Source organism: Rhinolophus sinicus, chromosome 1 (assembly GCF_057876585.1).
Source record: "Rhinolophus sinicus isolate RSI-liver-muscle chromosome 1, RSI-T2T, whole genome shotgun sequence".
NCBI lineage: Eukaryota > Metazoa > Chordata > Mammalia > Chiroptera > Rhinolophidae > Rhinolophus > Rhinolophus sinicus.
This window is the reverse complement of record NC_142501.1, coordinates 126,242,305-126,258,739: the sequence shown is the minus strand read 5'-3', so window position 1 is coordinate 126,258,739 and position 16,435 is coordinate 126,242,305. Positions and strand designations below refer to the sequence as shown.

Sequence of the window (16,435 nt, the reverse complement as noted above, 5' to 3'; positions counted from 1 at the left end):
CACCAAGATAGTGTGCATATGTGGATTTTACCAGACCAATGCAGATTTGGTCCTTTGGAGGAGGGTTCAACATAGAAAAGATGGCGCCTTCCTGTAGGCTACACGTAAGGCAGGCTCCACACAAGGGTAATGGCTGCTGTCCCTCCAGCACTTACCTCGGAGCCATACAACTCAGTCTTGCCCTTTATAACTCTGGTACCTCTTGAGTTGCTACCCCTCCAACAGACACCAAGAGAGTTAGCAAGTGAGTGACTCTGTGTGAGGGTCCTTTAAGAGGGCATCTGTGTTTCCAGCTGTCTTCCATCTCACCAGATGGACAGACAGAGTCCTCACTGATTTCACTGCCAGATGTTGTGGGAAATCCTCTTTTTGGTACAGGATCTTTGGGCTGTGGAGCCCAGTGTGGGGCTGGGACCCCTCCCTTTTCTGGGTGGACCCCCACCACTAAGGTGTGCCTCATGGTGTTCAACCATTATCTGGGGGTTTGGGGTCAGCCTGTTTCATGTCTCTGCCCCTTCTACCAGTCTCGATGCAGCCTCTTCTTTAGATCCTTAGTTTTATGAGTTCTGTTCAGCTAGTCTTCAGATGACTCTGGAAGTTGATTGTTCTATAATTTATTTGCAATTTTGGTGCGATCCTGGGATGCAGTTGACATAGCATTTACCTAATCCACGATCCACAAATGGCTTGTCTTAGCTCATGCTACAGACTTTCCGAAAATCTCTCAAAGGTTCACAAAACTCAAACAAGCAGCATCTGGCTTTGAGTGTGCCATACCTCTTGTTGAGTCCTAAGCTCGGCACTAGTGACAGCTGTCCTTGGTTTGTAGCTTGACCCATCAAGGCACCTCCAAGTCCAGTGCAGGTGGTGACTATCTGTGGCTTGCTTTGTTGCTCATACCAGGTGGTCCCAGGGATGGCATGCTTGGTGGCTAGCTTTGAACTGAACCAGAGCATCATCCAGCTGCCTCCAAGGATGACACACCCAAAGGGCAAACTGGGCAGGCACCAGAGCTTCTCTAAAGCAAATCTTGGTCTGTAGGGTCAGCTCCTGCACTACAGCTCCTCCACTGTAATCACAGCCAGTCTTCACAACCAATTAGCCCAAGGGTCAATCCCTTCCACTGATTTGCAAACAGCAACAAAGGCTGGCACACACAACCCACACAAGCAGCACCCCATTCAGGTGACGAGGGAGACTGCATGATTGGGCCCCACAGGGCACCTATTACATAATGCCACTCTATTAAGACCAGCAGTCATAGCAGCCTTACCTAATACATAGAAACAAACACATGGAGACAGCCAAAATGGGGAGGCAAAGAAACATATCCCAAACAAAAGAACAGAACAAAGCTCCAGAAAGAGAACTAAACATAGTGGAGACAAGTAATCTACCAGATACAGAGTTCCAACCACTGGTTATAAGCATGCTCAGTGATGTCAGGGAGAACTTCAACAAAGAGATAAGAAACATAAAAGTGGAGGTAGAAAACATGAAAAAGAAGCAGTCAGGAATGAAGAATACAATAACTGAAATAAAGAATACATTAGAGGGAATCAACAGTAGATTTGATGAAGCAGAGAATTGAATCAGTGATTTAGAAGATTACAGCAGAAAACACCCAATCAAAACAGAAAAAAAAAGAATCCAGAAAATGAGGATAGTTTAAGAGGCTTCTGGGACAACATCAAGCATACCAATATTTGTATCATAGGACTACCAGAAGGAGAAGAGAGATAACAAGGAACTGAAAACCTATTTGAAGAAATAATGACCAACAACTTCCCTAACCTAATGAAGGAAATAGATATACAAGCCCAGGAAGAGCAGAGAGTCCCAAACAAGATGAACCCAAAGAGGCCCTGTGGCGACAGAGCCAGGAGTGCAATTTCCAGGCTCTCAGCCTCCCGTGGAAAGGACCTGGCTCAGGTAGTAAATGGCCATCAACTGTGATTGGATGGTCATCAGCTGTGGCTAGTTGGCTGTCAGCTATAACCAGTGAGCCATTGGCCATTAATACAACTGCTGTGGCTACGCTAGTAGCAAATGGGAGCTAACAAGAAGATGGTGGTTGAGCTAGCAAGAGCGGATTGCAGTTAGCACAGCAGATTACAGCTATCAAATGAGGTTGGATTCCAGAGAGAAGTGGACGGCAGGTTGCAGATCGTGTGGCTCCTGCTTCCTGTGTCTCCAACCCAGCCGCCAGCGAGAATATAGTGGTATGACTCCCCTATCTATGGCTCCATGGGTGTTCCTTTTTGGCCTCACCATGTCCTGTGTTCTTATGTGGGGAGCGGGACCAGAGACCCCACCTGACATTCTGCATGACAGGCCCACGCCAAGACACATCATAATTAAAATGCCAAAGTTAAAGTCAAATAGAGAATCGTAAAAGCAGCAAGAAAAAAGCAGTTAGTTACCTACAAGGGAGCTCCCATAAAACTATCAGCTGATATCTCAACAGAAAATTTGCAGGCTAGAAGAGATTGGCAGGAAATATTCAAAGTGATGAAAAACATGGACCTACAACCAAGATTACCCAGCAAAGCTATCATTTAGAATCGAGGACAGATAAAGATCTTCCCAGAGAAGAAAAAGCTAAAGGAATTTCTTACCACCAAACCAGTATTACAAGGAATGTTAGAGGGAATTCTTTAAGACGAAAAAAATAAAAGTAAAAAATATGAATAATAAAATGTAAATAACTGCATGTCAACAATTATTTCAATGTAAATGGATTAAATGCTTCAATCAAAAAATAGTGTGGCTGAATTGATAAGAAAACAAGACCTTTACATATGTTACCTACAAGAGACTCACTTCATATCAAAAGACACACACAGACTGATAGTAAAGGGATGGAAAAAGATATTTCTTGCTACCTGTGGTTCATCTGGAAAAGTTATGAAAAATCAGTTTGAGGTATTGGTTTTGTTTATCTGAAGGTTAAATATTTCAAATTTGAATATAAAAACAGAACATACCTGTTGTAGCTTTATGAAATTATAACCCAATGCCTAATATTTTCTTCAGATTATTTTATTAAAAATAAACAATTTTGAATCATTATTGATTAAAAAATAACACCTAAAATGTAGTAGATATTCAATAATAATGATTTTTAAAATTAATTCATTTCTTGTGTTACTTTATCTCCTGCAGATATACATATCTTCAATGTCTCACCTCCTATGTCAACTGACTTTGCAAAAGATTTTTCTTAAACAAATGCAGCTGTAATTCTCAGAGAAATTATGATGCTAGAGATGACAAATAAATATGTAAAAAATTATACAAATATTATACATTATGTATACACACACACATTCACACAAGCACAAATATGCCTACAAATATAGCCTCACACATCTATGTGTTTCCCAAATTTTGCCCTGTATATATTTTTTTCTATGTTCAGTATAAATACAGAAAAACACCCATAGACCTATTCTGTTTATATATGTGTATGTATATACATATGTATATATGTATATACATATATATTTGATTCTATATCTCTATAAATCTATACATTGCAAATGTATAAAAAATCTTGTATGATACAGACAAATCTCACCACAAATATATTCTCTAGTGTTTGTGAAAGGGCTTTTAGCTTCCATTTTTTAAATTTTGTGTATTTGTTGGATTTTCCATGTTTTATTATTTTGATGAAAAACTAAACTTAAAAATTAAACAGAGTGTTTGGAAGGACTGAAAAAGGTAAAACAAAGATAGAAAATATTCCCAGATTTCAAATTTTCAAATTTTCAACAAAATACTTGAAGTCATTTTATCACCATCATATTCTAAGTGACTACAGGATAGCTTGTTGAATCTTGAACTCTCTACTAAAAAACAAACAAACAAACAAACAAAACTAAAAAAAATGTTTATAGTAAATTTGAAAACAACAAAAAGGTAACAATGAACCAACAACTGAGAAGGGGCCAGTAACACTCTCTGCTCAGCAACCTGAGCCCTGCAATGGGGTTTTGTGCCATATGGAGAAGCATGCAGCCAATTAATTCTTCCATCCCTCAGAAGCTCATTCTGGTTTATCCAGTATTATGACCACTCCCCTGTTCTTACTATTTCTTATCATCATTTGGAGGGCAGGAAAGAAAAATGTAAGAAGAAAAAATATAGAGCCCAATATATTAATTCATTCTCTCCCCACCCATTGTATGTGTGTGTGATTGTGTGTGTATGTGTGTGAGTGTGTGTATGTACTTTTTCCTAATTGTTAGCTACTGTTAAGTGTTTTTATAGTAGACTCTCACAGAAGCAATGGGTTGCCCATTGCAGACTTGAACACAGGGAGTAATATAATGACTCGTATGCAGCATTTAGAGATTACAGACTATTTTGCTTTTTAAAGGAACTATTAATTATGATTTGCTAACCTCAGTGATAGCACTCATCAGTATGCTGGAAATGTAACTCAGAATACAGTTTCTCTTGATTTAAATGCACTCAGTTCCACTCTCTGCTTGTGAAAGGAAATTGAGGGGTCTAATTATATATGAAGAATAGATAAATGGCAAAAGAAAAGATTTGGCTTCCAAGAACCACAATAGAGAATTAGAAATGGAAGATGAGGAACTGTCAAGAATACCAAATAATGTTTTCTGCATGTCCTTAGAAAACGAGGTGAAAGATGTGTACAAGCCAGAAATTTAAAAAGATGTGAGAGCTCACAGAAACTGCTGGTTATTGAGGGAAGACTCCCTGCTCTCAAAACAATGATTTCTGAAACAGCTGAGTCCGTTCTTTTTAAGTGAACACTGGAAGGAAATAGTACAAATATAGCTGCTGTCTGAATTAAAATGTACATGCAAAACAGGGGACAAAACAATAAGAATTCCTTGAGGAAGAGTCTACTACTGCGTGGCACTGCCATTTTAACAGGTTGTGACTATAGAAGTGATAGTAGGAAACTAGATTCCAGAACGTGCTCCCTGAAATAGTAATAATATTAGTACCAGTTTCTAAGCATCAACTTGGTGCCAGACATGAGCCATAAAGATGCTGATGAAAGAGTCAGTTTCAGGTGTCTTCATCACACAGTGAAGGGTGAATGCTTGGGGGAAATACTGGGACCACTGCATGTGGATGTGGAATTTCTATAGGCTGATTATGGGGGTGGAGGAAAGGATAAGGGTGAAAAGAATTGAGAAGACATTTAGGCGTCAAGTTCAATGTGAATAATATGAATAATATCATGCATCTCCTGCAGATTTCTACTGGTTGTATGTGCAGTCCAAATATTTGATAGTTTTTCACTTTGTGTTACACTGTTCACTAAGGGAAAGTAGTAAGTTCACTGGGAGGGTTGAGTGATTAAAGTCCAACTCTGTCAATGTATTTGTATCTTCCCTCTTTAATTTCTAAGAAAATATAGTTATGTATTCCAAGAGCAGCATTATTATATGAAGTCTTGGTAGCACATAAGAGGCTCTAGGGAATAATTGAGTTATAGTTGAGAACTTCAAAGCCCTGGTGAGAAGTTTTCTGTGAGAAAAAGATGGTGTTTTTCTTAAATACTGTATTCTGGAAAAAGTTAATAGGGCTATTTGAAAGTTTCTTATAGGATTTCAGGAAGATGTCATAGAATTTTCTGCATGAGATCAGAGGCTTCAATACAATTTTAGATGATGCAAATCTCAAGTTATTAATGATAATTAAAATGTTTCAGGAACATCTCTAATACTTGAGGTTTGCTTCACATACAGTAATCATGTTTTCCCAATGTTAAGTCTCTTGGTGTCACTCTTAGACACATAAACTTGGGAAAAATCAGGTGGCAATTCTTGCTTCGGTCAATACGCACTATAGTTTCTTCATGGTTCTGAATCCATCTAGTGTATAACAAGCCAGATTTAGCAAAACTAGGGTCACAACAGGGCAGAGTTAGGCAGGGATGAAAGAGATGACAGGGAGGGGTCAGAAAGGAAACGAGTCGCCATTACTGCAAATTGCTTTATACATTGGTAGAGCTAATTGTTCATTGTCATAAACTGAGGCATTTTTGGAGATACAGATTCCTGGCTGAGATTACCTTGGAAGCCAGAAAAGAATTCTAAGTGGCATCAGAAAATTTGTGAAGAATTCACACTGAACAAGTGAGGCTTGGAATAGGGGTCCTGGGTTCTCTTTTCCTTTTCTTGAAAGTTACTTCTCATTCCTGTGTCAGGTGATCCAACCTTAGAGCTATACATCCTCTATTCCTTTTTCCTTTGTGCTTGTTTGGAATTCGATGAGCTACATTGTAGCAGTAAAGGCAGCTGGTAACTGTTGGCCATAGTTTGGTAATATGCATTAATCAGGTAAGACAGCAATTAGAGGGGAAAAAAATCATGTGAATAATATTTCAGAATCCATTAAAATTCAGAATGTCTCAAGCTTGCTTAAGTAAACAATTGAAGCTATTTAGGGCAAAATAATATGCTTTAAGAATAAAAAAAGTCTTTTCAAAGAAGGAAGTGGCTAACTTGAGAGAATGCTTGCTGAACGGTGCCAAATATATTTTTGTGCGAGGACACCTGGGCCACCAGTTCTCTGAGACAGTAACTGCAAGGAAAGGAAATTTAGGGAGACTGCTAAGGTATTCAGTATTCCCAGCATTTCCCACACGAGAGCATTGTAGATATAGGGCTATATCCTCCACCCGGGGAGTTTTTCGTCTGGTTTTTCTACCACAGGGATACTGTTGTCCAAGTTCTTTCTCCAAGTGTTTGATCCTAAAATAGGAGTGCTATGCTTAGTTTCATCCCTAATTTTGACAGGTTCTAAAATAAATTTTTTCAGGTAAGAGTGACCTGTGAGATGAAATATATTTTAGTATAGATTTTGAGTGTAACCAAACCCCTTTTAACCCAGAAGTTTTGAGAAATGGCATGACCAGTAGGATATTTCAGTTAACTGGGTTCCTATAAAGGCAGAATAAGTATCAACACATTTTTTTAGTCAGTAAAATGGATTTGCCACTAATGCTTTATTTTGTTTAAGATGTGGCTTAAAGACGGATTCACCTTTTTTGGATTATTCATAAGCATCTGAAAAACCAATTGTGCTGTGTTGTCTTTGTTATCAATAATGTACAGCAGCAAATAAAATCCCTGGCCCTTGTGACTTTCTGAACGATTCTATTCTGTGTAACTAGTTCGTACACATTGGTTGGTTATTCTCATTGCTTTCAATTATTTATAAAATATTTATTGAGTACCTACCACATGTCAGCCACAATGTTGAGTGTTGGTACACAGATATGAACAGAACAGAATCACTGGCTTCAGAGAGGTCACAGTCTGGGGAGGAAAACAGCTAAGTAAACAAGTAAATTGCTCACAAGTTTAGGTGATGGCAGCCATCCACAGCTAGGCAGGAACAGAGCTAGCAAAAGGGGAAGACAGACATTTCATCTCCTTCCTCCCGTGAAGTCATGAAACCAAAGTTCAAATTCACAAAGTTTGACAAGTATACTCAAAGGGAAATGGTTTAGCGTTATGCTTACCTCTCTGGATTTCTACCTCTGCTAAGCTCCTGACCTGAGTATTTTTTTATTTATTGCCAGATTATTGATATTTTTAAGATGTTTTAAATATAGTATCCAATAATTTTAGCTGTGTTCATTTAGAAAGTAGGTAGGGGAATCTAACCCCATCCTTCTCCCCCCCCCATACTACTGTAAAGGTTTCATTATATCCTTGATTATTTTCCTACCTCCAGTTTTCTCTGTTCTATTTTCCTGGACTCTTGGCTTGAGTATAATTCTCTTGCTCGTCTCTTGCATTTTCCATCTATTTTTCTATTGTTTCCTACTCTTAGAGATCTCAAATTTATAATGTCTACTGATTTTTTGTTTTAAATATATATTTGTTTTTATTTATTTTAAAACTTATTTATTTATTTTAAGATTTTTATTTAAAAATATAGCTAACATACATTATACCAGTTTCAGGAGTACACTATAGTTGTTCAACATTTATATACCTAAAGAAGTGATCACCATGATAAGTTCAGCAACCATCTGACACCGTACCACGCTATCACCATATTAATGACTATATTCCTCATGCTGTACGTTACATCCTCATGACTTATTTGTTTATACATGGAAATTTGAACCTCTTATTCCCCTTCACCTTTTTAAAATTTTCAGTTACAATTGACCTTCAATATTATATTAATTTCAGGTGTATAGCATACTGGTTAGACATTTATATAATTTAAGAAGTGATCCCCCTGACTAGTGTAGTACTCACCTGACACTATACATAGTTATTACCATATTATTGACTATATTCCCTATGGTTTACTTTACATCCCTATGACTAATTTATAACTACCAATTTGTACTTCTTAACCCCTTCACCTTTTTTACCCTGTCCCCCAACTCCCTTCACATCTATCACCGTGATAAATCTAGTACTCATCTGACACCATACATAGTTATTACAGTATTATTGACTATATTCCTTATGCTACAACCTACATCCCCATGACCACTGTGTAAACCAATTTGTACTTCCTAATCCCTTCCCATTTTTACCCACCCCCTCAATTCCCTTCCCATCTGGCAACCATCAAAATGTTCTCTGTATCTGTGTGTTTCTGTTCATTTGTTTATTTTGTTCTTTAGATTCCACATATAAGTGAAATTACATTGCATCTGTCTTTCTCTGTCTGACATACTCCACTCAGCACAATACCATCCAGGCTACTGAGGATGGAAAGAACCCATTCCTTTCCATGGCTGAGCAATACTCCATTATATATATGTACAACTTCCTCTTTATCCATTCATCCATCAATGGACACCCAGTTTGCCTCCATATCTTGGCCGTTATAAACAATGCTGCAATGAACATATGGATGCAAATGTCCCTTGAAGTAGCGTTTTGGGTTTCTTTGGATAAATATTCAGAAGTAGCACTACTGGGTCCTTCTTTGTTTCTTGTTATAGCCTTTGTTTTAAAATCTTTTTTTTTTTTTTTTTTTCTGGTATAAGTATTGCTGCCACACCTTCCCCCCCATTGTCATGAAATTACATTTGCCATCCCTTTACTTTCTATCTGTGTATGTCTTTGAAATCTGAAAGTCTCTTGTAGGCAGCATATGTAAGGTTCTTGTTTTCTTATCCATTCAGTCACCCTATGCTTTTGATTGTACCATTTAACCCATTTACATTTAAAGTAATTATTGATAAGATACATAGTTATTGCCATTTTATTACACAAATTTTTGATCTTTTTTTTTTTTTTTTCATCTTAAAGAAGTCCCTCTAACATTCCTTGTAATACTGGTTTGGTGATGATGAACTCCTTTAGTTTTTCTTGTCTGGGAAGCTCTTTATCTGTCCTTTGATTCTAAATGACAACTTTGCTGAGTAATCTTGGTTGTAGATCCTTGCCTTTCATCACTTTGAATATTTTGTGCCAATTCCTTCTGGCCTGTAGAGTTTTTGTTGAGAAATCAGCTCACAATTTTGTGGGAGCTCCCTTATAAGTTACTAGTTGCCTTTCTCTTGTTCCTTTTAGGATTCTTTCTTTGTCTTTAACCTTTGCAATTCTAATTGTAATGTGTTTTTGTGTGGGCTCGTTTGGGTTTATTTTGTTTGGGACTCTCTGCAATTCCTGGGCTTGTATGTCAATTTCCTTCACTAGGTTAAGAAAGTTTTCAGTCATTATTTTTTCAAATATATTCTCAATCTCTTGTTTCTTCTCTTCTCTTTCTGGTACCCTTATGATGTGAGTGTTGTTACACTTGACGTTGTCCCCCAAATCTTCACTTTTTGGATTTTTTCTTTTTGCTGTTCCAATTGGGTATTTTATGCTACTGGGTCTTCCAATTTGCTGATTCTATCTTCTGCTTTATCTAATCTGCTGGTAATTCCTTCTAGTGCATTCTTCATTTTAGTTATTATATTTTTCACTTCTGACTGGTTCTTTTTTAAGGTTTCTATGTCTTTTTATTTTTTATGATTGCTATCTCTTTGTTGAAGTTCTAAGTTCCTTGAGCATCCTAGTAACCAGTATTTTGAACACTGCATGTGGTGGATTTCTTGCCTTCATTTCACTTAGTTCTTTTTTTGGAGTTTTCTCCTGATTCTTCGTTTGGGACGTCTTTCTTTGTCTCCTCATTTTGGCTGCCTCTCTGTGTTTGTTTCTATGTGTTAGGTAGATTTGTTACATTTCTCAGTTTTGCCAGGTGGTCTTATGTAGTAGGTGCCCTATGGGGCCCAGTAGCACAGTCTCCCTGGTCACCTGCGCTAGGTGCTTCAGGAGTTTTCCTTGTGTGGGTTGTGTGTACCCTCCTGTTATAGTTGAGCCTTTATTGCTATTGGCATGTCAGTAGGTGGAATTGACCTTCAGGCTGACTGGCTGTGGGGTTTGGCCACATCCGCTGCTTATGGGCTACTGTACAGGGTGCTTACCACACAGATTGGGATTTTCCTCAGTAGGCTCTGGTGCCTATTGAGACCTCCCTTTGGATGTGTGTCTTGTAGGACTAATTGGGTGGTGCTGTGCTGTGGTCTAAAGCCAACCTCCAAGTATGTTGGTTCTGGGGCCTTTTGGGAAGGGCTTTGGCACACGTCTAGGTAAACCACTGTCTGTGACCAGCCAGGGGCTACTTGTTAGGAGCTATAAAGCGACCCACCATTTGTCACAACCTGTGCTGGACCTGGAAGCAAGTGGGAGAGGCCATGCTGTGAACTAAGGACAGCTGCCACCAGTACCAGGTCTGGGGCAGCTCCACAAAAAGCCAGGACACTCCAAGGCCTACTGCCACCTGCTTGCTCCTGTAAGGTTTGGATGCTGATAAAGCTTCTGCAGTACAGAGTTGGGTGCGATGGGGTCTCAGTGAGTCACCAAGGTGGAGCATGCAGAACTCACCAGACCAATCCAGATTCAGATTTGGCCATGGGCATGGAGGAGAGCTAAACACGGGTAAGATGGCACTTGCCTACCAGTTGCACAGGAAAAAGACCCCACACAGGGAAACTGGCAGCTGTCCCTCCAGTCCTCACTATGAAGCCATACAATTCAGTATTTTCCTGTATGTCTCTGATGCCCCCCAAGTCCCTGTCTCTCCATTGGAGGGCAGGATGAGTGCCTGTTGGCTTTTTAAGAGGATGTCTGGGTTTTGCAGTCTTTCATCCCACCCAGACGGTTGGAATCACCACTGTTTTTCACAGCCAGATGTTGTGGGGGCTCCGCTTCCTTGTACCAGTATTATGGCTGGGGAGCCTGGTGTGAAGCTGGGATCCCTGACCATGGCTGAGATATCCCTCCCAATTTTCATCCTCCACATGGAGGTTTGGGGCTAGCCCATTTCATGTCTCTGCCACTCCTACCAGTCTCAATGTGGCTTCTTTATATCCTTAGTTATGAAATTTCTGTTCAGCTAGACTTCAGATGATTCTTCAGGTTGATTGTTCTATAAGTTAGTTGTAATTTTGATGTGTTCACAGGATAAGGAAAGCACAGCGTTTAGCTGCTCCACCATCTTGGACCCCTTCTCTATTGATTTATTTTTCAGCACACATAATTATTTTCATATTGGTTAGTTTTTATTTTATAAATGAGATAGAGCCTTGGCTCTTTCTGGCCCAGGGGTGATCATAGATTATTTAATTTCATTAAAGGCCAGACTATCAACTTTAGTTAACTTACTAGGAAGGTATATGTGGGCCAATGAGTGTAAAGGTTACCTGTATAGCTGTTTTGATGACATGCCCTCTTTAATCATCCTGATTACTGACCCCTCACTTCTGCTGTCCATATACCCACTAAGGTGGAGTTTAGACCTTGATGGTATTCTGCTAGCTCCCTCCTTTGTTGTAGTTTCTCCAAGGCCATTTTGGGACTGCTGCTTTCTCTTCACTGTTTCAGTCCCTCTGCTCTTTTTTCAGAAATATATAAATTCTGGTCCATTAATGATATCCTTCTCCTGTTAAAACTATTGTGGATTAGTTTTTTTAGTGCCATCTGCTCGCCGCGCCACCTCCTGTTCCTCCCACCGCTTCCCTGAGTCACTGCCTGCACAGCTCTGGCTGCCTGGTTCCCAGTGCTGGCCACCAATATTTGGTGTTCTTAAAACATGGCAAACATTGACAACAAAGAACAGTCTGAACTTGATCAAGATTTGGATGATGTTGAAAAAGTAGAAGAAGAAGAAACTGGTGAAGAAACAAAAATCAAAGCACGTCAGCTGACTGTTCAGATGATGCAAAATCCTCAGATTCTTGCAGCCCTCTAAGAAAGACTGGATGGTCTGGTAGAAACACCAACAGGGTACATTGAAAGCTTGCTTAGGGTAGTTAAAAGACAAGTGAGTGCTCTCAAACCCTTCAAGTTAGATGTGCACACACAGAAGCCAAGCTGTATGAGGAAGTTCACGCTCTTGAAAGAAAGTGCGCTGTTCTCTATCAGCCTTTGTTTTATTTGATAAGCAATTTGAGATCATTCATGCAGTTTATGAACCTACAGGATAAGAATGTCAATGGAAACTAGATGAGGAAGATGAAATTTCAGAGCTGAAAGAAAAGGCCAAGATTGAAGATGAGAAAAAAGATGAAGAAAAAAGAAGACCCCAAAGGAATTCCTGAATTTTGGTTGCCTGTGTTTAAGAATGTTGACTTGCTCAGTGATATGGTTCAGGAACATCACAAACCTATTCTGAAGCACTTGGAAGATATTAAAGTGAAGTTCTCAAACACTGGCTAGCCTATGAGTTTTGTCTTAGAATTTCACTTTGAACCCAATGAGTATTTCACACATGAAGTGTAGATGAAGACATACAGGATGAGGTCAGAACCAGATGTTTCTGATCCCTTTTCTTTTGCTGGACCAGAAATTATGGCTTGTACAGGGTGCCAGATAGATTGGAAAAAAGGGAAAAATGTCACTTTGAAAATTATTAAAAAGAAGCAGAAACACAAGGGATATGGGACAGTTTCCGTTGATTCTTTCTCTGATTTTTTTGCCCCTCATGAAGTTCCTGAGAGTGGAGATCTGGATGACACTGTTGAAGCTATTCTTGCTGCAGACTTTGAAATGGGTCACTTTTTACGTGAGCGTATAATCCCAAGATCAGTGTTATACTTACTGGAGAAGCTATTGAGGAGGATGATGATGATTATGATGAAGAAGGTGAAGAGGTGGATGAGGAAGGGAAAGAAGATGAGGAAAATGATCCAGACTATGAGTCAAAGAAGGATCAAACCCCAGCAGAGTGCAAGCAGCAGTGAAGCAGGATGTATGTGTCCTTGAGAATAACCTTCACTGTAATATGAGTTTAAAAACAACTATTATATACTTACAGCCTTATGTTTTTGTATTTTCTTGGTAGACTCAGTAATTAATTTTTTTAAAGGAAAGGAACTGATATTTTAAAGACCAATTTGTTCTACCTAGCATTTTAACTTTAGTTTTTCTGCCAGATAGGTTGAATGTAGAAATTTGCACATTTTCATTAATTGCTACATAGTTTGGTTCTTCTGGAGTATTTTTATCCTGTAACTATTAGATTACAGCTATGAAAATGAACAGAACTGTTAAATGAAAAAAATAAAACTATTGTGGATTAATTCCTCTTTCCCCTCCTTTTTTCTTTCAATGGAAGTGGGCTTAAATAAAGTAAGAAATGCATGTGTTCAGTCTACTATCTCATACAAGAATTTGAATAAGAAAGCCTTTTTCCATTTTAGAAAAAGACTTACATTATTTTTTCCCCTGTCTTCTTCATATCTTTCCCCTAATTGATAAAAGTGTGTGGGTGGTGGTTAAATGTATAGGCCATAGACCACAAAATTGTGAGCGGGGAGCATGAGGCCTAGAGAAGAAAGGTCATTCCATGGAGATCAAAGCCTCTAGGAACAGAGGACCCAGCCCGTCCATGTCTGCCATCACCACCCTAGTCTGAGATACTGCCATTCTCTTCTGGACATTGGAATAGCTTCCCATCAGGTATAGCTTCTACTCTCCTATCATCACTCTCCACACTTTACACAGTTCTCCTTTCAAATGCAAATCTTCCAACCTACTCTTCTTTCTTTTAGGACAAAGATACAACTGCTTGAGGCTCTACAGGGCCTGGCCCCTGCTTCTCTCTCCAGCCTCACCTCGACACAAGCTCCTCCTTGCTCTCTACTCCTTTAAGAGCCCAGGTGCTGGTTTTTCTTCTTGATGTTGGGGCGACAGCAGTAGACAATACAGGTAAGACTGCTGCTCTCGAGTTGATAGCGATCAACAAAAACCAAACATTTGAAAAATCTCTTTTGTTAGCCATGCTCCTGCCCCCCACAGGTTGCTCTCGCGTGCAGTTCCCTTTTCCTGGAACACCAGTCTTTCCATTTTAGTCAGGTTACTCTCATTCATCTTTCAGCTCTCAGCTTATAAATTAATTTCTCAGGAAAGTGATGGCTTCATCATAGGTTCTCATTATATCAGGTACCACTCCTTTCTGAAGTTGTAATTTTATATTTGTTTGTTTTATTGTCTTCTTTCCACCTAGATGTATCCCCATGGCAACAGGAACCATGCCTGTTTTTTATTCCCATTGTATTTCCAGGGCCAGACCTCATGGGCACTGAATAGATATTTGTTGGCTGATTGAATGATTGAATGAGTGGACAACATTTCCTGTGGATAGAGACACTGAGTGTGTGTGTGTGTGTGTGTGTGTGTGTGTGTGTGTGTGTATACATGTGTGTATGCACATTAAGTAACCAACAGTGTCTATCAGGATGACTGCCATGACTGCAAAGCCCTTGACCTACCCTCCTTCCCCTGACCTCAGTCCCTGACCCGTAGGGGTGGGCCCTGAGAGCCATATTTGTGCTAATGATTCCATCATCTTAGACCTGACCACTTTGATCAAAGTGAACATTTGACCCAAAGCTCACCCAGTCAGAATCTTCCTTAATAATAAGAACAAAAGACAGACACTGGGAATTCTGAGCTAACTCAGGTCATCAATGGCAGGTCTCTAGAGGGAGCAGGCATAAATTCATGCAGCTAAGGTCTTGGAGTACTTTGATTGTTACCCTTCCCAAATCCTAAGTGTTCCTGGGATTTCTTGGACTCTGAGCTTTTCCAGTATTATACCATTTTTTTTTTCTAAGCTAGTTCAAGTTGGTTTTCATTACTGGCAACCAAAAGAGTAACATAGAAGGTAATCAGTTTTATAACACTCCAAGTTAGAAATTAAGGCCAGAACTGAGAAGAGTATAGTAATAGAGAAGAAGTGATGGATTTGAAGAAGTAGAACTAATATCAATAGAGCTTAATGACAATTAGGTATAATTCAGGATAGTTCTGTCTGAAGTGGAAATGGATGATTTTTAATATGCTCTGTGGGAGAGGGACCCCGGAGGTAGTTCTTGTGCTTAAACATTTCATTGCCTCTAAATTTAATAGATTTAACCAGATGAAAACCATTTCACTGGACTTTTACTTCCTTGGAGCACAGTAAATTGGTAAGGTTTTCTTCTCCTCTATTAAACATGGCTGAACATCTCTTAGGTTTATGGCACTGAAGGATTACTGAGCCCATGGCTGCTTCTAAAACTGTATTTGTTCTAATATCATCTGTCGGTAGGAAAACATAGTTTCTAAAGAAGCAAAATTTTCCACTGAAAACTTCTCTTTATGAAGTATTCTGCAAAGGACCAGTGTTCCAGCCTTCAAAGCAGGGATTGGAGTGGACGTGCTGGAAATGTCTCTCACAGGACTGGCCTGGGGACTCTGCTCTGGTCCCAGGAGCTTCACTCAGGAAGCTACCACCCTAAATAAATGCATATTTGTCTCCCACCCTCCAGACCACTCCCATTTCTCATAGATGTTTCCAGAACATTGATTATTTTAGGTTTAATTTTTCATGCCTGTTAGCCAACAACGTGCATTTAGTTCTCTTTATGAGCAGAGCACCTTAGTAGGCAGAGCTCTCCTAAATGATGTGCTGGATTGTCAGCTGCACTCTCCCTTAGAGTGCTGCTCCTGGGGATGGCCTCCCATGCCTTTCTCATGCTGTCCATGAGACAGACTCAGAGTGCCTCGCTCCCTCCTGACCTTTGGGAAAGCGTCCTTCAAGATCGAGCCTTCTCTGCGCCCCCACGGAGTCATCCTCGCTGAATTCAGGTAATTATGACAACGTCATGTATTGACTTACCTCTTTATCTCTCCTGCCACACTGTAAGCTCCTTGAAGCCTGGGACTATGATATTTCATCCCTCTCTCCTAGCAGCTAACACATCACGGATATTTATTGTTTACACTGACTTCCTCTTGACTTACTCTTTCGGTAGCTTTACCATGACTCCTGGAAGGCATGTGGCTGGAGAAGAAAAGTGGAGCTGTGGGCATAGGAAGTTTAGATATATGCAGAGCTTGTAGATATATCTTTAACATGGCAGTTTTATATATGT

The 16,435-nt window shown here is 39.5% G+C and overlaps 1 long non-coding RNA gene and 1 pseudogene across 2 annotated transcripts in view; both read left to right on the top strand.

Moving 5' to 3' along the window:
• Nucleotides 1-16,435, top strand: part of LOC141570035 (uncharacterized) — a 49,749-nt gene that overhangs the window by 29,804 nt on the left and 3,510 nt on the right. Inside the window, exons 2-4 of one of the 2 annotated variants that reach the window (XR_012493776.2) lie at nucleotides 13,779-13,976; nucleotides 14,069-14,225; nucleotides 15,998-16,148. This is a non-coding gene — a long non-coding RNA (uncharacterized LOC141570035). The remainder of the gene's footprint in view (nucleotides 1-13,778; nucleotides 13,977-14,068; nucleotides 14,226-15,997; nucleotides 16,149-16,435) is intronic. The other variant, XR_012493777.2, reaches the window with a different exon arrangement.
• LOC109456691 (nucleosome assembly protein 1-like 1 pseudogene) lies at nucleotides 11,664-13,350 on the top strand (annotated as a pseudogene).